This window comes from Ranitomeya variabilis, chromosome 4 (assembly GCF_051348905.1).
Source record: "Ranitomeya variabilis isolate aRanVar5 chromosome 4, aRanVar5.hap1, whole genome shotgun sequence".
Classification (NCBI taxonomy): domain Eukaryota; kingdom Metazoa; phylum Chordata; class Amphibia; order Anura; family Dendrobatidae; genus Ranitomeya; species Ranitomeya variabilis.
This window is the reverse complement of record NC_135235.1, coordinates 302,837,945-302,861,798: the sequence shown is the minus strand read 5'-3', so window position 1 is coordinate 302,861,798 and position 23,854 is coordinate 302,837,945. Positions and strand designations below refer to the sequence as shown.

The window sequence follows — 23,854 nt, the reverse complement described above, 5'->3', positions numbered from 1 at the left end:
GTTCCCCTGCTGTGCAGCCGGCAACGTGTCCTGCAAAAGCCACGCAGACACAAGAACTGAAATTGAAGGGAACCTGTCCCCCCTCCCCCAGGCGTTTTTACGTTATCCAGCCACCTTGTACAGCGGTAATGCTGCATGTGTGCAAGGTGGCTCAGAAACGTATTCTCCTCGCACATGTGGAACTGAAAACACGTCTGAAATGTGTCCTCTGTGTGACCATTTAACCGTCCCGGTGGTGTGACTTTCCTTTGTAATGACACGCTGCAACCCCCTTGGTAGCGCTGCCCGTCTTCTGGCATCATTGTTTGGCTGGCTGCGCCTCTGCGGCCGCCCTGACCCACACAACGCCCCTCGGTGTCTTATTTATTGGGACTGCGAGGGTGTGATTGATGGGCAGGATCAGTGCATCAGTTCGCCTGTCCCTCCTCTCCTTCCGCCTTCTTCGGACTGTGCGGCTTCATGGCCGTGGCGTGCGATAAGGGATCAGATGACGCCGCACAGTCTGAAGCGGGTGTAAGGACCCGAGTGTGAGAGGCCAACATATGTGCTGCGCCAGGCCCTGAATCCCAGCCCCGCAGTGTTTTAACAATGTTAAGACACTGCGGGGCTGGGATTCATGGGCATCGCGAACCGCACCGGCCGACATTACATGATGCCAGAAGATGGGCAGCGCTAACGGCGCTAGGCCAGGGGATAACACGACAGCGCAGACTCCTGTACAGCAAATAACAACGCTCGGGAGGCTGCACCCAGCACCAAGGTGGGATTCTTGACACCTGTGCTGCATCTCATTACAAAGGGAACTCTCGCCTCCATTACACAGTTTGACTGTATAAAGGGCTAAATGTTATACGTGTTCCATTCAGCGTGTGCAAGGAGAAAAATTACAAGAGCAACCTTTGACTTGCGCAGCACTGCTGCTGCATAAGCTGTGGCTCTTCTACTTTGTAACCCCTGAGGGGGGGTTAAAGGTGACTTTTGAAATCGGTTCAATTAGGCTTCGGCCTACACTCTGCTCCACCTGCAGAGCCCGGGCTCCAACAACGCTAGTTGCTGTCCGGAAGTGCTGGCTGCACAGAGCCAAACACCTCGCCAATGTGTCAGTGGGGTCCAGCACCGCCAGCTGTTCTCCTGCTGTGTAGCCGGCAACGTGTCCTGCAAAAGCCACGCAGACACAACACACCCAAAGCTGCCGCCTGTGCAGGCTTCGGCCTACACTCCCCTCCCCCTGCTCCTCCTCCTGCTGCTCCTCCTCCTGCTGTCCCTGGGCTCTAACACACCGCCAGTTGGGGCCCAGATGTGCTAGCTGCACAGAGAAAAACACCAGCCAATGTGTCAGTGGGGTCCAGCACCGCCAGCTGTTCCCCTGCTGTGCAGCCGGCAACGTGTCCTGCAAAAGCCACGCAGACACAAGAACTGAAATTGAAGGGAACCTGTCCCCCCTCCCCCAGGCGTTTTTACGTTATCCAGCCACCTTGTACAGCGGTAATGCTGCATGTGTGCAAGGTGGCTCAGAAACGTATTCTCCTCGCACATGTGGAACTGAAAACACGTCTGAAATGTGTCCTCTGTGTGACCATTTAACCGTCCCGGTGGTGTGACTTTCCTTTGTAATGACACGCTGCAACCCCCTTGGTAGCGCTGCCCGTCTTCTGGCATCATTGTTTGGCTGGCTGCGCCTCTGCGGCCGCCCTGACCCACACAACGCCCCTCGGTGTCTTATTTATTGGGACTGCGAGGGTGTGATTGATGGGCAGGATCAGTGCATCAGTTCGCCTGTCCCTCCTCTCCTTCCGCCTTCTTCGGACTGTGCGGCTTCATGGCCGTGGCGTGCGATAAGGGATCAGATGACGCCGCACAGTCTGAAGCGGGTGTAAGGACCCGAGTGTGAGAGGCCAACATATGTGCTGCGCCAGGCCCTGAATCCCAGCCCCGCAGTGTTTTAACAATGTTAAGACACTGCGGGGCTGGGATTCATGGGCATCGCGAACTGCACCGGCCGACATTACATGATGCCAGAAGATGGGCAGCGCTAACGGCGCTAGGCCAGGGGATAACACGACAGCGCAGACTCCTGTACAGCAAATAACAACACTCGGGAGGCTGCACCCAGCACCAAGGTGGGATTCTTGACACCTGTGCTGCGTCTCATTACAAAGGGAACTCTCGCCTCCATTACACAGTTTGACTGTATAAAGGGCTAAATGTTATACGTGTTCCATTCAGCGTGTGCAAGGAGAAAAATTACAAGAGCAACCTTTGACTTGCGCAGCACTGCTGCTGCATAAGCTGTGGCTCTTCTACTTTGTAACCCCTGAGGGGGGGTTAAAGGTGACTTTTGAAATCGGTTCAATTAGGCTTCGGCCTACACTCTGCTCCACCTGCAGAGCCCGGGCTCCAACAACGCTAGTTGCTGTCCGGAAGTGCTGGCTGCACAGAGCCAAACACCTCGCCAATGTGTCAGTGGGGTCCAGCACCGCCAGCTGTTCCCCTGCTGTGTAGCCGGCAACGTGTCCTGCAAAAGCCACGCAGACACAACACACCCAAAGCTGCCGCCTGTGCAGGCTTCGGCCTACACTCCCCTCCCCCTGCTCCTCCTCCTGCTGTCCCTGGGCTCTAACACACCGCCAGTTGGGGCCCTAGGAAGACAAGCTTGAATAGGTCCCCATCCGGGTTCCAGTACCGTCAGCTGGTTCTCGGCAGTGTCTTTTGCTCTTGTACCTTCTGCTCCCCATCCTGGTTCCAGTACCGTCAGCTGGTTCCGGGCAGAGCCTTTGGCTTAGGTGCCTCCCTCTGGGTATCCGAGTTCCACCAATGTCAGGTGGTCCTTGGTAGTGCTTTCAGGCACGGGTACCTCCTGCTTAGTAACCGGGTTCCAGTAACGTCAGCTGGTCCTCGGTAGTTCCATTGGCTCTTGGACCTTCGGCTACCCATCCGGGTTCCAGTACCGTCAGCTGGTTCTCGGCAGTGTCTTTTGCTCTTGTACCTTCTGCTCCCCATCCTGGTTCCAGTACCGTCAGCTGGTTCCGGGCAGAGCCTTTGGCTTAGGTGCCTCCCTCTGGGTATCCGAGTTCCACCAACATCAGGTGGTCCTTGGTAGTGCTTTCAGGCACGGGTACCTCCTGCTTAGTAACCGGGTTCCAGTAACGTCAGCTGGTCCTCGGTAGTTCCATTGGCTCTTGGACCTTCGGGTAGCCATCCGAGTTCCAGTTCCATCAGCTGTTTCTCGGCATTTTCTCAGCCTTCTTGTACCTTCTGCTACATTTCCAAGTTCAAGACCCGAAAGACGATGACCCGGAAGACCACCCCTAAGATGATGACGACACCAGAGACGACAACCACCGAGATGACGACGACCCTGGAGACGATGACCCTGAAGACGACCCCGATGACGACGACCCCGATGACGACGACCCCGATGACGACGACCCTGGAGATGACGACCCTGGAGATGACGACGACAACCTGGAAGACCGAGAAGCAGAAGAACAAGAGGCTGCAGAACAAAGAGCAGAAGAACATTAAGCATAAGACTAAATATCAGAGCAAAAGATATTATCTAAATTATAAGCAGAAGAAGACTAAGCAGTGTATGGGGGTGAGTCCGTTCCTCCTCGTGGTGCCCCTGGATAAAGCCTGATGCTGCAGGCCAAACTGAACGCGGACAAATGTAACTGTTTTGTGACAGGCAGAACGGAAGGTGTAATCTTCAAACTTTTATAGATAACAACTACGGGAATGCCTGTCACAAATAAGAATATGATGAAGAAGTTGAATATAAAAAAGATAATAGTTAAATAAAAAGAATATGAACAATGTAAAAAAAAATATATATATATACGTAGAAAAGAAGAAGATGAATAAGGTGAAGAAGTTGATGTCACAGAAGCTGATGATGAGGATAATGAAGAAGAAAGTGTGGGAGAAGTAAAAAATAGGGTGAAGGGCGTGGAAGTAGTGAAACATCAATATCTGACAAAATAAATAAAAAATTAACATAGTCAAATTCTTTCTAACGCCGAACGTCATAAAAAAATTAAAAATACTGCTATTCTATTTGATTGGGATAAACCCCTGTGCCTTTAATGTCTCCGCCACGTCCCCCAATACATCCTACATTATTCTTAGTTGTTTTCCTTCATGTAGAATTAACCTACAAGGAAAGAAAGGGTTTATTTTAATTCCGATATTTTCGTCCCATTGACTTGCATTGGGATCGGGTATCGGTATCGGATTGGATTCCGATACTGTGACGGTATCGGCCGATACTTTCCGATACCGATACTTTCCGATATCGGAAAGTATCGCTCAACACTACTCAGGAAGAGTTCAGAAATCAATATTTTGTGGAATAACTATGATTTTTAATCACAGCTTTCATGCATCTTGGCATGCTTTCCACCAGTTTTTCACACTGCTTCTGGCGCAAAAATGTAAGCAGTTCTTTGTTTGATGACTTGTGACTATCCATCTTCCTCTTGATTACATTCCAGAGGTTTTCAATGGGGTTCAGGTCTGGAGATTGGGCGGCCCATGACAGGGTTTTGATGTGGTGGTCTCTTAATTTTTGCCAGAACTGTATTTTCTGATTTTGTAGGAATCAGTTTTCTTTAGAAACTTTCATTAAATTCTGATGACTTTATTAACACATATACTAAATGGACACAAAATAACAGTTTTCCTAAGGTGTGAAAAAGTGTTTGCCCCTTCCTGATTTCCTATTCTTTTGCATGTTTGTCACATTTAAATGTTTCAGATCTCCAAAATAATTTAAATATTGGACAAAGATAACACAAGGAATTACAAAATGGAGTTTATAAATGAAGGCCTTTATTTTTAATTGAAGAATAAATCCAAACCTACAGGGCCCTGTGTGGAATAGGAAATCAGGAAGGGGGCAAGCATTTGTTCCAAAAAACACAAATGTAGTCAGCTCACCTGAATGTAGGCTACTCCTCATCTGTTCCTGCACGGAAAGGTTTGAGCAAATGATCCACAGAAAAAAGTAAGTTGAATCCAGCAGGATTGAAGTTAAAACCAGTCTCTGTTTATTTCTTTAGTCGCATTAAAAATCAATTGATATTTCCCTTAGCAACGGTAAGACACAAATCAGATTAGTATCTTCAAAAATATTGCAGACACAAAAATGCTTACAACAGCAATGGAGCAATAGAATCAAGTCCCTAGCATCCAAATGTATTATGGGTCATTTTTGGTGGTTATAAAGTACAGATAAGAAGTCAGTGACTACCTGATGTGAGCCCTGGAAACTACCACCTACCTGCTGGAATCTCCGGTGCACTTCTAGTAGGTGTTGCACGACATCATGAGCGCATCACAATGCAACGTTGATGTTGCGTTGAACATACAAAACAGGATTTAAGCAATGGTTCCCATCTGTCAGCCACAGATCATTGACATGACTTCTGGAACAGTGTCCTGCTATTCAACTTGTTCATCTTTATTATACTAAATCAAGTTAGAGTCTCAAATAGTACAATACAAACATCAAGGTGGTTTAGAGAGGCAAATGAAGATAACGTGACACACCCAGGGATGTATCCATTGCCCCTAGCAAAGATAACATCAGAGACAGTTTTGGTCAACAACCCCCAGAGCCCTTCCTCCCAACTTCCCAGGCCTCCACCTCCAAAACCATCTTCTCCACCATTACAGAAGATCGATTCTCCACTCTACTCTCAAGATCGCATCTCACCACCTGTGCACTTGACCCGATCCCATCCCACTTCATCCCAAACCTCGCCACAGTCTTCATCCCAACCCTAACCCATCTCTTCAACCTATCACTAACACTCAAGCTTTAAACATGCCTCAATCACACCTTGTTAGGGCTGGCGGAATGCACCGAGTAAATAGAGAGATGTTATTTGGTGCGTTCGCAGCCCGGGGTCCACCGTGCAGGAGAGAACCTGCTGCTGGCAAATGGCGGCCCTATACGGCGGTAGAAGCGAACTCTGTTACTTCACAGAGTCGCCTAAAGAAAGGATTGTGTCCTGTTGCTCCTAATATCCAGTTTCCTACTCCACACTGATGAGGGGCAAATACCCCGAAACAGCTGTCTGTGGATGGATACCATGTTTTGGCATAGGTGGTTTTCCTTTATTGGATGCTGCCCTTCCCGTGGTTGTTCCCTCCCGGTGAAAGACCTGGCTATTCATTGCTTGCATTGAGAAACACGTGATGGTGTCTCCGCAGCTTTTCTACATGCATTTGCATATTTCCCATAAGGGATGGGGGCAGTGTTCTGGATCACTGCGTTGAGAAACACGTGATGGTGTCTCCACGGTGTTGGATGTTTTGATCTCCCCGAAGTCATTCATCCTTATGTTCATAGCCTTTTCACTAGGCACTGCTCCTAATAGCCAGTTTCCTACTCCACACTGATGAGGGGCAAATACCCCAAAACAGCTGTCTGTGGATGGATGCCATGTTTTGGCATAGGTGGTTTTCCTTTATTGGATGCTGCCCTTCCCGTGGTTGTTCCCTCCCGGTGAAAGACCTGGCTATTCATTGCTTGCGTTGAGAAACACGTGATGGTGTCTCCGCGGCTTTTCTACATGCATTTGCATATTTCCCATAAGGGATGGGGGCAGTGTTCTGGATCACTGCGTTGAGAAACACGTGATGGTGTCCCCACGGTGTTGGATGTTTTGATCGCCCTGAAGTCATTCATCCTTATGTTCATACACTCTCAGAACACAGCAACTGCCGAGCAGATAGCAGTTTGTGGTTACGCAATCGTACAATCTCCTCACTGGAGGAGCCGGTATTCTAGGGGCTTATTTCAGCCAGGGCCCTGAATCCATACACACAATCTCCTCTCCGGAGGTGCTGGTATTCTAGGGGCTTATTTCAGCCACGTCCCGGAACACATACACCCGTAACCACACTGGTGCAAAGCACATAACTCAGATTTGACACTAGCGCATGGCCGTGCGGCCATGCAAACCTTTTATAGCTGCAGCAAGTACAAGACCTTCCCAGAAGGACCAATGAGAGGCTGCCACAGAGCCTGAGCACCTTCAGGACCTTCCTGGAGAACCAATGGGCTTTGCTGCAGTATCCAAGCATGTGACCCTCGATCTCCAATGAGAGATCTTACCCTGGGCATGCTCAGAAGGGGAAAAGTAGGACTTAGCCCCAAAAGCGTCTGCTTGCCGCTGACCAGCACTGGCTTCAATGGCAGAAGCTGGAAAAGCAGCAGTAACCCTTTGCACAGAGTCAGACTGAGCGAGACGCTGGGACCGATGTCTCCGCTGAGCAGGCTCCACTGCGGCAGGAGAAGAATGGGAGACCGCAGCGGAGATGGCCCGAGATTCCCCCTGTGCAGAGGCGGGAACTCAACCCCTAACACACCTATCCTCAAACAGCCCTCTCTTGACCCATCCTCTGTATGTAGCTATTGCCCTATATCACTTCTCATCTATGCCTCAAAACTACTGGAACAACACGTCCATCTTGAACTGTCTTCCCGTCTCTCTTCCTGCTCCCTTTTCGATCGCTTACAATCTGGCTTCCGGGAATACCACTCCACTGAAACTGCCCTAACTAAGGTCACCAATGACCTATAATCCACCAAGAGCAAGCGACACTACTCTATCCTTCTCATCCTGGACCTGTCTTCTGCCTTTGACACAGTGAACCATTCCCTATTACTACAGACCCTCTCATCCCTTGGCATCACAGACTTGGCCCTATCCTGTATCTCGTCATACCTAACAGACCGGACATTCAGCGTCTCCCACTCACACACCATCTCCTCACCTCGCATATGTCGGAGTCCTGCAAGGTTCAGTCCTAGGGCACCTGCTCTTCTCCATTTACACCTTTGGCCTGGGACAGCTCATAGAATCTCATGGCTTTCAGTATCATCTCTATGCTGATGACACACAGATCTACATCTCTCACCTTCCTACTAACCAGAATCCCTCAATGTCTGTCCGCTATTTCATCCGTCTTCTCCACTAGATTTCTAAAACTTAATATGGACAAAACAGAATTCATCATGTTTCCTCATCTCATGCGTCCCCACAACGGACCTATCCATTATAGTAAACTGCTGCCCACTCTCCCCAGTCGCATAAGCTCGCTGCCTCGGGGTAATCCTTGACACTGATCTCTCCTTCAAACCACATATCCAAGCCCTTTCCACTTCCTGCCGCCTTCAACTCAAAACTATTTCACAGATCCGTACATTCCTAAACCAAGAAACTGCAAAAACCCTAGTCCATGCCCTCATCATCTCTCGCCTTGACTACTGCAACCTCCTGCTCAGTGGCCTCCCTTCAAACACTCTCGCTCCCCCCCAACCTATTCTAAACTCTGCTGCCCGACTAATCCACCTGTCCACCCACTATAACCCGGCCTCTCCCCTGTTATGATCTGGTGGCCCAGGAGTAGCATTGGACGTACTCTGGAGAAGGTGGTATCTATACTGACCGCGGACCCTGAACTTAACACCACAACTAGAAGTAGCCATGGGATGTACCTACTGATCCTAGACACCTCAACATAGCCGGAGAACTAATTAACCCTATAGATAGAAAAGGGAAAACTATCTCGCCTCAGAGAAAATTCCCAAAGGATAGGCAGCCCCCCACAAATATTGACTGTGAGAGGAGAGGAAAAAACATACACAGGCTGAAAACAGGATTTAGCAAAGGAGGACAATCTAGCTAAATAGGAAAGATAGGACAGAGAACTATGCGGTCAGTATTAAAATACTAGGAAATATCCACCACAGAAAATACAAAAAACTCCACATCTAACTAAAGATATGGAGGGTATATCTGCCTCTCCAGAGATTCCAGCTTGACTGCATAAATCCTTACACAGATTAAGCTGGACAAGAAAAAACATGAAATGCACTGAACAATGAGGCCCTGTTATGACCCCAGTGGACAGGGTCTCAGAGGAACGTGTAAGTCTGCAAGATACAAAAATCCAGCTCATAGGGCTGTGGTAACTGGGTTGACCAAATAGCTACTCCTAACGCCAACACTAGAAGTAGCCGGGGATCATGCCTACGGTGATCGCTAGATGACTCGCGCCAGCCGGAGAATCTAACTACCCCTAGGAGAAGAAAACAAAGACCTCTCTTGCCTCCAGAGAAAGGGACCCCAAAGCAAGATACAAGCCCCCCACAAATAATAACGGTGAGGTAAGAGGAAATGACAAACACAGAAATGAACCAGGTTCAGCAAAGAGAGGCCAGCTTAGTAATAGCAGAATATAGCAAGATAACTTATCTGGTCAACAAAAACCCTATAAAAATCCACGCTGGAGATTCAAGAACCCCCGAACCGTCTAACGGTCCGGGGGGAGAACACCAGCCCCCTAGAGCTTCCAGCAAAGGTCAGGATACAGATAGGAACAAGCTGGACAAAAATACCAAACAAAACAAAAGCAAAAAGCAAAGAAGCAGACTTAGCTTGAAAAACAGGAACCAGGATCAGAGGACAAGAGCACAACAGATTAGCTCTGATTTCAACGATGCCAGGCATTGAACTGAAGGTCCAGGGAGCTTATATAGCAACGCCCCTGAACTAACGGCCCAGGTGAGGATATAGGAAAAGACAGACGCTCCAGAGTCAAATCACTAATGACCACTAGAGGGAGCAAAAAGCAAAATCACAACAGTACCCCCCCCTTAGTGAGGGGTCACCGAACCCTCACCACGACCACCAGGGCGATCAGGATGAGCGGCGTGAAAGGCACGAACTAAATCGGCCGCATGAACATCAGAGGCGACCACCCAGGAATTATCTTCCTGACCATAGCCCTTCCACTTGACCAGGTACTGAAGCCTCCGCCTGGAGAGACGAGAATCCAAGATCTTCTCCACCACATACTCCAACTCGCCCTCAACCAACACCGGAGCAGGAGGCTCAGCAGAAGGAACCACAGGCACAACGTACCGCCGCAACAAGGACCTATGAAACACGTTGTGGATGGCAAACGACACAGGTAGATCCAGGCGAAAGGATACAGGATTAAGAATTTCCAATATCTTGTAAGGACCAATAAAACGAGGTTTAAATTTGGGAGAGGAAACCTTCATAGGAACAAAGCGGGAAGAAAGCCACACCAAATCCCCAACACGTAGTCGGGGACCCACACCGCGGCAGCGGTTGGCAAAGCGCTGAGCCCTCTCCTGTGACAACTTCAAGTTGTCCACCACAAGATTCCAGATCCGCTGCAACCTATCCACCACAGAATCCACCCCAGGGCAGTCAGAAGGTTCCACATGACCCGAAGAAAAACGAGGGTGGAAACCAGAGTTGCAGAAAAACGGCGAAACCAAGGTGGCGGAACTAGCCCGATTATTAAGGGCAAACTCAGCTAACGGCAAGAAGGTCACCCAATCGTCCTGATCAGCAGAGACAAAACACCTCAAATAAGCCTCCAAAGTCTGATTAGTTTGCTCCGTCTGTCCATTAGTCTGAGTATGGAAAGCAGACGAAAACGACAAGTCAATGCCCATCCTACTACAAAAGGATCGCCAGAATCTGGAAACGAACTGGGATCCTCTGTCTGACACAATATTCTCAGGGATGCCGTGCAAACGAACCACGTTCTGGAAAAACACAGGAACCAGATCGGAAGAGGAAGGCAGTTTAGGCAAAGGAACCAAATGGACCATCTTGGAGAAGCGATCACATATCACCCAGATAACAGACATGCCCTGAGACACCGGAAGATCAGAAATGAAATCCATGGAGATATGTGTCCAAGGTCTCTTAGGGACAGGCAAGGGCAAGAGCAACCCGCTGGCACGAGAACAGCAAGGCTTAGCTCGAGCACAAGTCCCACAGGACTGTACAAATGACCGCACATCCCTAGACAAGGAAGGCCACCAAAAGGATCTGGCCACCAGATCTCTGGTGCCAAAAATTCCTGGGTGACCTGCCAACACCGAGGAATGAACCTCGGAAATGACTCTGCTGGTCCACTTATCAGGCACAAACAGTCTGTCAGGTGGACAAGAATCAGGCCTATCAGCCTGAAATCTCTGCAACACACGTCGCAGATCTGGAGAAATAGCTGACAAGATAATACCATCCTTAAGAATACCAACAGGTTCAGCGACTCCAGGAGCATCAGGCACAAAGCTCCTGGAAAGAGCATCGGCCTTCACATTCTTTGAACCTGGTAAATACGAGACAACAAAGTCAAAACGGGAGAAAAACAATGACCAGCGGGCCTGTCTAGGATTCAGGCGTTTAGCAGACTCGAGATACATCAGATTTTTGTGATCAGTCAAGACCACCACACGATGCTTAGCACCCTCGAGCCAATGACGCCACTCCTCAAATGCCCATTTCATGGCCAACAACTCCCGATTGCCCACATCATAATTTCGCTCCGCAGGCGAAAACTTCCTAGAGAAAAAGGTGCAAGGTCTCATAACAGAGCAACCAGGGCCTCTCTGCGACAAAACGGCCCCTGCTCCAATCTCTGAAGCATCCACCTCAACTTGAAAGGGAAGCGAGACATCAGGCTGGCACAAAACAGGCGCCGAAGTAAACCGACGTTTCAACTCCTGGAAAGCCTCCACGGCAGCAGGAGCCCAATTAACCACATCGAAGCCCTTCTTGGTCATATCCGTCAAAGGTTTCACAATGCTAGAAAAGTTAGCGATAAAACGACGGTAGAAGTTAGCGAAACCCAAGAACTTCTGAAGACTCTTAACTGACGAGGGCTGAGTCCAATCAAGAATAGCTCGGACCTTGACTGGGTCCATCTCCACAGCAGAAGGGGAAAAAATGAACCCCAAAAAGGGAACCTTCTGTACACCAAAAAGACACTTTGAGCCCTTGACAAACAAAGAATTTTCACGCAAAATTTTAAAGACCATCCTGACCTGCTCCACATGCGAGTCCCAATTATCAGAAAAAAACAGAATATCATCCAGATAAACGATCAGAAATTTATCCAGATAGTTCCGGAAAATGTCATGCATAAAGGACTGAAAAACTGAAGGGGCATTAGAGAGCCCAAAAGGCATCACCAAGTACTCAAAATGACCTTCGGGCGTATTGAATGCGGTTTTCCATTCATCCCCTTGCTTAATGCGCACAAGGTTGTACGCACCATGAAGGTCTATCTTGGTAAACCACTTGGCACCTTTAATCCAGGCAAACAAGTCAGACAACAGCGGCAAAGGATACTGAAATTTGACAGTGATCTTATTTAAAAGCCGATAGTCAATACAAGGCCTCAAAGATCCGTCCTTTTTAGCCACAAAAAAGAATCCCGCACCAAGAGGGGAAGAAGACGGACGGATGTGTCCTTTCTCCAGAGACTCCTTGATATATGAACGCATAGCGGTATGTTCAGGTATCGACAGATTAAACAGTCTTCCCTTAGGAAACTTACTGCCTGGAATCAAATCTATTGCACAGTCACATTCCATATGAGGAGGCAATGCACTGGACCTGGACTCGCTAAAGACATCCTGATAATCAGACAAGTACTCCGGAACTTCCGAAGGCGTAGAAGAAGCAATAGACACAGGCAGGGAATCCTCATGAATACCACGACAGCCCCAACTAGACACTGACATAGCCTTCCAGTCAAGGACTGGATTATGGGTCTGTAACCATGGCAGCCCCAAAACAACCAAATCATGCATTTTATGTAGAACGAGAAAACGTATCACCTCGCGGTGTTCAGGAGTCATGCACATGGTAACCTGTGTCCAATACTGCGGCTTATTTTCTGCCAATGGCGTAGCATCAATACCCCTAAGAGGGATAGGATTTTCTAATGGTTCAAGAATAAAACCACAGCGCTTAGCAAATGAGAGATCCATAAGACTCAGGGCAGCACCTGACTGAATCTACAAACGCCATGACAGGATAAGATGACAGTGAGCAAATCAAAGTTACAGACAGAATAAACTTAGGATGCAAATTACCAACGGTGACAGGACTAACAACCTTAGATATACGTTTAGAGCATGCTGAGATAACATGTGTAGAATCACCACAGTAGTAGCACAAGCCATTCCGGCGTCTATGAATTTTCCTCTCATTTCTAGTCAGGATTCTATCACATTGCATCAAATCAGGTGTCCGTTCAGACAACACCATGAGGGAATTTGCGGTTTTTCTATCACATTGCATCACATCAGGTGTCTGTTCAGACAACAACATGAGGGAATTTGCGGTTTTGCGCTCCCGCAACCGCCGATCAATTTGAATAGCCAGGGACATGGTATCATTCAGACCTGTGGGAATGGGAAAACCCACCATAACATTCTTAATGGCCTCAGAAAGGCCATTTCTAAAATTAGCGGCCAGTGCACACTCGTTCCAATGTGTCAGCACGGACCATTTCCGAAATTTTTGGCAATACACCTCTGCCTCGTCCTGGCCCTGAGACATAGCCAGCAAGGCTTTCTCTGCCTGAATCTCAAGATTGGGTTCCTCATAAAGTAAACCGAGCGCCAGAAAAAACGCATCAATATCAGCCAATGCCGGATCTCCTGGCGCCAACGAAAAAGCCCAATCCTGAGGGTCACCCCGTAAGAATGAAATAACAATTTTTACTTGTTGAGCAGAGTCTCCAGACGAACAAGGTTTCAGGGACAAAAATAATTTACAATTATTCCTGAAATTCCTAAACTTAAATCGGTCTCCTGAAAACAGTTCAGGAATCGGAATCTTGGGTTCAGACCTAGGATTTCTGGTAACATAATCTTGTATACCCTGCACACGAGCGGCAAGCTGGTCCACACTTGTAATCAAGGTCTGGACATTCATGTCTGCAGCAAGCTTAAGCCACTCTGAGGTAAAGGGGAAAAGAAAAAAAAAAAATGAGAGAGGGAAAAAAAAAACTCAAAATTTTCTTTCTTATAATCCCACTTCTGCAATGCATTAAACATTTAATACTGGCCTGGCATACTGTTATGACCCCAGTGGACAGGGTCTCAGAGGAACGTGTAAGTCTGCAAGATACAAAAATCCAGCTCATAGGGCTGTGGTAACTGGGTTGACCAAATAGCTACTCCTAACGCCAACACTAGAAGTAGCCGGGGATCATGCCTACGGTGATCGCTAGATGACTCGCGCCAGCCGGAGAATCTAACTACCCCTAGGAGAAGAAAACAAGACCTCTCTTGCCTCCAGAGAAAGGGACCCCAAAGCAAGATACAAGCCCCCCACAAATAATAACGGTGAGGTAAGAGGAAATGACAAACACAGAAATGAACCAGGTTCAGCAAAGAGAGGCCAGCTTACTAATAGCAGAATAAAGCAAGATAACTTATCTGGTCAACAAAAACCCTATAAAAATCCACGCTGGAGATTCAAGAACCCCCGAACCGTCTAACGGTCCGGGGGGAGAACACCAGCCCCCTAGAGCTTCCAGCAAAGGTCAGGATACAGATAGGAACAAGCTGGACAAAAATACCAAACAAAACAAAAGCAAAAAGCAAAGAAGCAGACTTAGCTTGAAAAACAGGAACCAGGATCAGAGGACAAGAGCACAACAGATTAGCTCTGATTTCAACGATGCCAGGCATTGAACTGAAGGTCCAGGGAGCTTATATAGCAATGCCCCTGAACTAACGGCCCAGGTGAGGATATAGGAAAAGACAGACGCTCCAGAGTCAAATCACTAATGACCACTAGAGGGAGCAAAAAGCAAAATCACAACACCCTGCCCCAATCTCAGAAGTGTCAACCTCAACCTGAAAAGGAAGAGAAACATCAGGCTGACGCAACACAGGGGCAGAAGTAAATCGGCGTTTAAGCTCCTGAGAGGCAGAAATGGCCGCAGAGGACCAATTCGTCACATCAGCGCCTTTCTTCGTCAAATCGGTGAGGGGTTTAACCACACTGGAGAAGTTGGCAATGAAACGCCGATAAAAATTAGCAAAGCCCAAAAATTTCTGAAGGCTCTTCACGGATGTGGGCTGGATCCAATCATGAATGGCCTGAACCTTAACCGGATCCATTTCTATAGATGAGGGAGAAAAAATGAAGCCCAAAAAAGAAACCTTCTGTACTCCAAAGAGGTACTTAGACCCCTTCACAAACAAGGCATTATCACAAAGGATCTGAAATACCATCCTGACTTGTTTCACATGAGACTCCCAATCATCCGAAAAAATCAAAATATCATCCAAATATACAATCATGAATTTATCAAGATAATTCCGAAATATATCATGCATGAAGGACTGAAACAAAGATGGAGCATTAGAGAGTCCGAATGGCATCACAAGATATTCAAAATGGCCCTCGGGCGTATTGAACGCAGTTTTCCATTCGTCGCCCTGCTTAATACGAACAAGATTATATGCCCCTCGAAGGTCAATCTTAGTAAACCAACTAGCACCCTTAATCCTGGCAAACAAATCAGAGAGCAAAGGCAAAGGGTATTGGAATTTGACCGTGATCTTATTCAAGAGGCGATAATCAATACAGGGTCTCAAGGAGCCATCCTTCTTGGCAACAAAAAAGAAACCTGGTCCCAATGGAGAAGAAGATGGCCGAATATGCCCCTTCTCCAAAGACTCCTTAACATAACTCCACATGGCGGCATGTTCTGGCACAGAAAGGTTGAAAAGTCGGCCCTTAGGGAACTTACAGCCTGGAATCAAGTCAATAGCACAATCACAGTCCCTATGCGGTGGAAGGCAACTGGACTTGGGCTCATCAAAAACATCCTGGAAATCTGACAAAAACTCAGGAACTTCAGAAGAGGGGGAGGAGGAAATTGACATCAAAGAGACGTCATCATGAACCCCCTGACAACCCCAACTAGTCACAGACATAGATTTCCAATCCAACACCGGATTATGCACCTGTAACCATGGAAACCCCAGCACAATAACATCATGCAGATTATGCAACACCAGAAAACGACAATCTTCCTGATGGGCTGGTGCCATGCACATGGTTAACTGTGTCCAAAACTGAGGTTTATTTTTAGCCAATGGTGTAGCATCAATGCCCCTCAAAGGGATAGGACTCTGCAAAGGCTGTAAGAGAAACCCACAACGTCTGGCAAATTCTAAGTCCATTAAATTTAAAGTGGCGCCTGAATCCACAAATGCCATGACAGAAAATGACGATAATGAGCAGATCAGGGTCACAGATAACAGAAATTTAGGTTGTACAGTACTGATGGTAACAGAACTAGCGATTCTCTTGACACGCTTAGGGCAATCAGATATAACATGAGCAGAATCGCCGCAGTAAAAACACAAACCATTCTGACGTCTGAATCCTTGTCGTTCAGCTCTAGACACAATCCTATCACATTGCATAGGCTCATGACTCCGCTCGGAAGACAACGCCATAGTGTGCACAACTCTGCGCTCACGCAAGCGCCGATCAATTTGAATGGCCAGAGACATAGAATCACTCAAACCAGCAGGCGTGGGGAACCCCACCATAACATCTTTAACGGATTCAGAAAGACCCTTTCTGAAAATTGCCGCCAAAGCATCCTCATTCCATTTAGTCAACACAGACCATTTTCTAAATTTCTGGCAATATGATTCTGCTGCTTCTTGACCCTGACACAGGGCCAACAAGGTTTTCTCAGCATGCTCTACAGAGTTAGGTTCATCATACAATAACCCAAGCGCCTGAAAAAGGTGTCTACATTAAGCAACGCCGGATTCCCAGGTTCCAGGGCAAATGCCCAATCCTGGGGGTCGCCACGCAACAGAGATATGACAATTTTAACCTGCTGGATGGGATCACCAGAGGAACGGGGCTTCAGAGCAAAAAACAGTTTACAGTTATGTTTAAAGCTCAGAAATTTAGACCTGTCCCCAAAAAACAGACACAAAAAACAGGCTCAGCACTTTCTTTCCCTTCTTCTGAGATGCGGTTAACTCATTGTTGGCCAGTTGTACTGTTATGATCTGGTGGCCCAGGAGTAGCATTGGACGTACTCTGGAGAAGGTGGTATCTGTACTGACCGCGGACCCTGAACTTAACACCGCAACTAGAAGTAGCCGTGGGATGTACCTACTGATCCTAGACACCTCGACACAGCCGGAGGACTAATTAACCCTATAGATAGAAAAGGGAAAACTATCTCGCCTCAGAGAAAATTCCCAAAGGATAGGCAGCCCCCCACAAATAGTGACTGTGAGAGGAGAGGAAAAAACATACACAGGCTGAAAACAGGATTTAGCAAAGGAGGCCAATCTAGCTAAATAGGAAAGATAGGACAGAGAACTATGTGGTCAGTATTAAAATACTAGGAAATATCCACCACAGAAAATACAAAAAACTCCACATCTAACTAAAGATATGGAGGGTATATCTGCCTCTCCAGAGATTCCAGCTTGACTGCATAAATCCTTACACAGATTAAGCTGGACAAGAAAAAACATGAAATGCACTGAACAATGAGGCCCACAACATGTGGGCTGCAAACAAGCAGAACTTATCTTGGTGAAAAGACCAGGAAGCAGGAGAAACCATGAAGGGATGTGAATCCTCCAGAATACAATGGACAACTGGCACTGACTAAAGGGTGAGGCCAGACTAAATAGCCCAGTCCAGAGTGGACACACCTGATAACTGCTGTGAAGGACAGACAGCAGCACTACCACTTATAACCACCGGAGGGAGCCCAAGAACAGAATTCACAACACTCCCCTCTGTCAATCCTTTCACTGGCTCCCCGCTGCCCAGAGACTCCAGTACAAAACCCTAACCATGACATACAAAGCCATCCACAACCTGTCTCCTCCATACATCTGTGACCTCGTCTCCCGGGACTTACCTGCACGCAACCTCCGATCCTAGCAAGATCTCCTTCTCTACTCCACTCTTAAGTCCTCTTCCCACAATCACATACAAGATTTCTCTCGCGCATCACCCCTACTCTGGAACTCTCTACCACAACATATTAGACTCTTTCCTACCATGAAAACCTTCTAAAAGAATCTGAAGACCCACCTCTTCCGACAAGCCTACAACCTGCATTAATCGCCTATTGACCAAACTGCTGCACGACCAGCTTTTCCCTCACCTATTGTATCCTCACCCATCCCTTGTAGATTGAGCCCTCGCGGGCAGGGTCCTCTCTCCTCCTGTACCAGTTGTGACTTGTATTGTTTAAGATTATTGTACTTGTTTTTATTATGTATACCCCTCCTCACATGTAAAGCACCATAGAATAAATGGTGCTATAATAATAAATAATAATAATAATAATAATAATAATAATAATAATAATAAACAATTGTGAAATAAAAAGTGCACTCAAAAAATAAATTCAGAAGAATGGTAGGCAAAACAGAAGAGGACAGACAAACGATTATACTCTGTGTGCCTATCTACCTATGGAGGCTGGCACCCTAGAAATGGGCCATGGTCCACTGCTCATCATGAGCTCTCCCTAAACGCCCTTGTTTGCCCTAGGAAGTATACCCAAGTGCAACAGTAGAAAGAATAAAAAAACTTCACTCACAAAGTATATACAGTACTAATGGTTGAACACATCAGCTGCATGTGTATCATATACTGAAAGCATCCGATTTGTGGATACTACTGACTGATGCTTCAGTATCCTTATGAGCGTGGATCCTTTTCTCTCAGTGCATTTTCCCTGATATGTGCCGGAGTTCATCAGGGGACTCAATAGCGGCAATTTGATAAGAACCACAATAGAACCTGATGCACTCCACTAATGCATGACTATCATTGTGTGGGGTGCATCACACCATAGAGCACAGGAGTGGCCCCTATTTCTTTATTTTTGACTTTCTCTAGCGAGGAAAAAGTTTCTAAAATGTTTACCCATAAACCCATGAAAAACCTGCAGGGAGTCTTGATTTTACAAAATAAAAGCAGTTTTCTGTTTATTTCCCATAAAGGAAAAATGGCAACTTGAAACTGCAACATGTGGCCTCATTCTTAGAGTATGTGCACACAACATCTTATAAACTTGATTAAACCAACGGGTTTTCCAAGAGGAAGACTCTTCAGGATACGTCGCATGTTTTGTCCTAAAGCCGATGTGTCCTGAAGTATTTTTTTTTTGCATCTTTCTGGTTGTTACCGGAGTGCTTGTTCTGTGTTTTTTTACTGTCGGCATTTTTCCAAGTTCTTTTCTATTCTATTTGGGTTATCTTTTTAAGCATTTTATGAAAGTTTTTTTTCTCTATTCAACAATGAAGAATCCTCTAGTAGTTTCTTAAGCGAAAATGCTTGGAATACACTCAAAAAGATGTCCGGGCGTCTTCACTTTTACAAATGGTTTTTAGGTGGAATCTGCCTGGGAACAACTCTACACACACCGTTATTCAGAGATGTAGCAAACCATGTACAGTATATATACCAAATCACACGAGGTACAATTACTATAGTTCCATCTGCAAATTGCCTCTACAGAAGGAAAAGGACTTGATCTCTAGTGCCACCTATTGGAGGGAGCAATCCTAAAAGTCAACATCTACCCTTTAACGAACCTTAACATAAAAAGCCAAACCAGTAACTCCATTTGCATACACATGTTTTGGGGTCTTGTCCTTCCTCTGCAGCTGTTTACTCACATTTTTGGAAAGTTGCTAACAATTTTGTCCTGCCTATTTTTGGGGTTGTGTGTGAATTTATGTCCAAATTGCTTTTTCTTTTCTCATTTTTTTTGTGCTGTTCCAATACAAACAAAGGAAATAAACATGTGTAAAACAAAACATGTGTAATGGCAATAATTTTCTAGGAGAAATACTTAATTTTCTCTAACAATTTCAAGGGTGCCAACACCCTCTTTGACTAGAGAAACCATTCCCCCTTAGACCTATAGTTCCTTTGGAATTTCTTATCTCAAATATCTCAAATTAGTCCCAAATTAGAGCCAAGTGATATCCCACCAAGTGCACCTACTGTAAAGTCAGATAACCTTAGCACTATGGAGGACGGAGACTGTGACGCTTGCTCAAGAATTAATACATTAGGATTAGTGATGAGCGAGTATACTTGTTGCTCGGGTTTTCCAGAGCACGCACGGGTGGTCTCCGTGTATTTGTGACTGCTCAGAGATTTAGTTTTTGTTGACACAGCTGCATGATTTATGGCTGCTAGCCAGCCTGAGTACATGTGGGGGTTGCCTGGTTGCTAGGGAATCCCCACATGTAATCAAGCTGTCTACTAGCTGTAAATCATGCAGCTGCGGTGATGAAAACTAAATCTCTGAGCAGTCACAAATACTCGGAGACCACCCGAGCGTGCTCCGGAAAACCCGAGCAACGAGTATACTCGCTCATCACTAATTAGGATCTGACAAAGGAAGAACAGATATCTTCCAACATTTCAATGTAAATGACCTTCATTGCCTGAAAACTTTACACCTTCTCCATATTTGGTGCTACTCACTTACAAAGGTCCTTGAAAGAGGTCATTTAGGTCAAAACATTGGATGATACATTTTCTTCTTTTGCCAGATCCCAATAAATGTATTTACTCTTGAGCAAGCAGCACAATCTCTGTCCTCTTCATTGCTGAGGTGATTTTTCTATATTTCTATATTGTCCTTTGCTGAAATTCATGGTCCTTCCATAGCAGAGTTGCTAACCCAAACATATCTTATTGGTTCACTATAAAGTCAGGGCATGCAACTGTTCTGGGGCACATGATGGAAGAAGCCAAGCACTGAAGTTCAGAGTGTTTGACAACAAATACCTGCAACTGGTATACAAATATATATTTTTGGTACGGTAGATTCATAGATGATCTATTCATCATTTAGTCATCTAGTGAATCTGCCATACAGACATTTGTTGATTATATCAATTGCAATCCACTTAATATATGTTTCACATTTAACCATCAAAACATTGCATCGAGTTTCCTTAATGAGTGCTACCACATGACTTAGGATAAAAGCCAAACCAAAATCTTTATTTGTTGACGTCTTTCGGGGTGTTGTCCCTCCTCAGTGCAAAGCAAGAAATCTGATCAGTGCAAATCGAGATTCTGGTTTGACTTTTATACGTCATGTGGCTGGGGTCGATATTGACTTTTAGAATTGCTCCTTCTAGTAGGTGGCGCTAGAGTTCAAGACCGCTTCCTCTGAAGAGACAATTTGTGTATTGCTTTCAGACATATAATTTATCAAGTCAGCAAATTACAGATGTATTGTATTACAGAAAATCGGACTAAGACTAGTTTCACACTAGCGTTTGTAGGAGCTGCGGAGGGCTGCGGACTTCCTCCGTGAAGCCCCACCCTCGGCCGCACCTCCGCCTACTTCTGCATGCAGCCGGCATGCGGCCTGCGTACCTATATTTAACATTAGGTACGCAGGTCGTGCGGCTGTATAAGGATGTTTCCGCTTGCGTCGTTTTGACGATGCGGAAAAAAAAAGAAATTGCTACAAGCTGCGTTCTACGCTGGTCGCCACATCGTCAAAACGACGCATGCAGAAGCATCCGCATACAGCGGCAGGACCTGCGTACCTAATGTTAAAGATAGGTACGCAGGCCGCATGCCGGCCGCATGCAGAAGTAGGGGGAGCTAGAGGCGAAGGTGCAGCCGAGGGTGGGGCTTCACGGAGGAAGTCCGCAGCCCTCCGCAGCTCCTACAAACGCAAATGTGAAACCGGCCTTAAACTTGTATATTAATTGACAGTTACACAATTCTGGGAATTTTGCAAAGGGGCGGTAAGATTTCTGTGTGCACTAATTTCCCCCCTTTTGAAGCCATAGGCAAGTATAATATTGGTAACAGTGCAGACAATGCAGTATAAATGGCATATTGCAGAGTAACATTACTCAGAAGGCTTGGATCGGCTGTGCGTTTGGGAAAAATGGAACAAATTATTTTATTTTGTACCCAAATTAAGCTATTTTTTCCTATTTTATCTAATATCTTTAGCCTCATTGCTTGAATGTCTGGGTATCATCCAACCCATATGGTGAATTCACTTTGAATAACTGCAAATGAAATAAATCATGAGTGAGGGAGACATATGCTCCCCAGTTGAAGCTAAATGAGAGAGGCTTCAGGCACATAAGCATATGTCCATGATAGGTATAAAGAAAATCTCTGTAAGCAGAGCAAAATGCGATAGCGTCTCAATGAGGGAGCAATATAATGGCACATTTTAACCATTCATAACATTATCTCAAGCAGATAGAATTAATGTCATGTTCAATAGACGGGGACACGTGAGAAGCCTGTAATAAGGCTCAGTCAGTGCACATTGCTTCAAAGCCTTATGTGTTTGGCATATACACAATGAAAAGCTCCCGGAGTATACATCAAATGTATCCAGAAGGCTCCATTTATTTGTCAGAGGCCAAGAGTGTTCAGACTGCAAATTCTTATACAGAGGGAGATTGTAAAAAAAGTATACAGCATAGTATACATTTTTACTTAAAACGGGATCCCGTGAATGGACTACCAAACTACAGTGGTGCCTGAAAATTTGTGAACCCTAAAAGATTCATAAATCTGTAGAAATTTGTCCTAAATTCTCAAATTTTCAAATGCTTTGTCAAATTCTCAGGCAAATGCTAAAAGTAGGTAAAGAGACAGAAATCTAACAAGTGAGTCAAAAATATTAGACTTTGTCATCTTTTATTGGGGAAAATGATCCAATATCATGTCTGTGATTGGCAAAAGTATGTGAACCTTTGCTTTCAGTATCTGGTGTAACTACATCTAATCGTTTCCTGTACTGTTGATTAGTCCGGCACATCGGCTTGTGGGAATTTTAGCCCATTCCTCCTCACAAAACAACTTCACTACTGAAATGTTGGAGGGCTTTGTCCCATGAACTGCTCACGTCACGTCCTTCAACAACATTTATGTAAGATTAAGGTCAAGACTGTGACTTGACCTTTCCAAAACATTATCTTTATTCTTCTTCAATTATTTTTTTATGTAGAACGACTTGTTCGCTTTCAGTCGTTGTCATGCTGCATGACCCACGTTCTCTTGAGATTCGCCTCATGGACAGATGTCCAAATATTTTTCTTCACTGCTATAATTTAGAATTTATTATCCCATCCATGAAGTCAAAGTCGTTAAGGCCTGCATGAAGAAAAACAGGCCCAAACCATGATATTATCATCACCGTGTGTCACAGATTGTATGAGGTTTTATGCTGTAATGCAGAATTTTTCTTTCTCCAAACTGAACACTTTTCATTAAAACCCTATCTGTCGACAAAATTGCCTCCTGGCTTGTGCTCTCCTGAAGAAGGACTCATAAATATTAGCAATATCTAGTATGAGAGAGGCCTTTAGTTGTTTAGAGGTTACCTTGGGTTCCTTTTTGACCTTTATAACCTGACTACTATATGCCTTGCTTTCTGAGTGTTTTTTCTTGGTCAACCACTCCTGGGGAGGGTAATAATGGTCTTGAATTTCCTCTATTGTTACACAATCTATCTGATTGTGGATCATTAGAATCCAAACTCTTTAGAGATAATTTTGTAACCTTTTTCTGTCTGATGAGCCTTAAAAATTCTTCTTTTGACATCCTCAGAAATCTCCTTTGTGTGTGCTATAATATACTTCTACAAACGTGTGTTGTGAAGTTCAAACTTTGATAAACTCTTGTTCTTTAAATTAAAAATTTCACCCACTGACACCTGATTATCATCCCATTGATTGAAAACAACAGATTCTAATTTTACTGTCAAACTATCTGCTAATCCCAAAAGGTTTAAGTATTTTGTCCACTATTGGATAATGCATTATTTTTCTCATTTAAAAAATGACGTCTAAACTTTTGAACTCATTTCCTTGTTTTTTTTTCTTTATCTACTTTTAGGTCTTGTTTTAGGTCAAATGTATGCAGAAATATAGAAAATTGTGACGTGGTCATCAACTTTCAAGCACTACTGTATA

General features: G+C 45.6%; 1 long non-coding RNA gene across 1 annotated transcript in view; it reads right to left on the bottom strand.

Moving 5' to 3' along the window:
• Positions 1-4,952: 4,952 nt before the first annotated feature.
• The window catches only part of LOC143768871 (uncharacterized), a 32,440-nt gene continuing 13,538 nt past the window's right edge, over positions 4,953-23,854 (bottom strand). The window contains exon 4 of the long non-coding RNA XR_013214090.1: positions 4,953-5,087. This is a non-coding gene — a long non-coding RNA (uncharacterized LOC143768871). The remainder of the gene's footprint in view (positions 5,088-23,854) is intronic.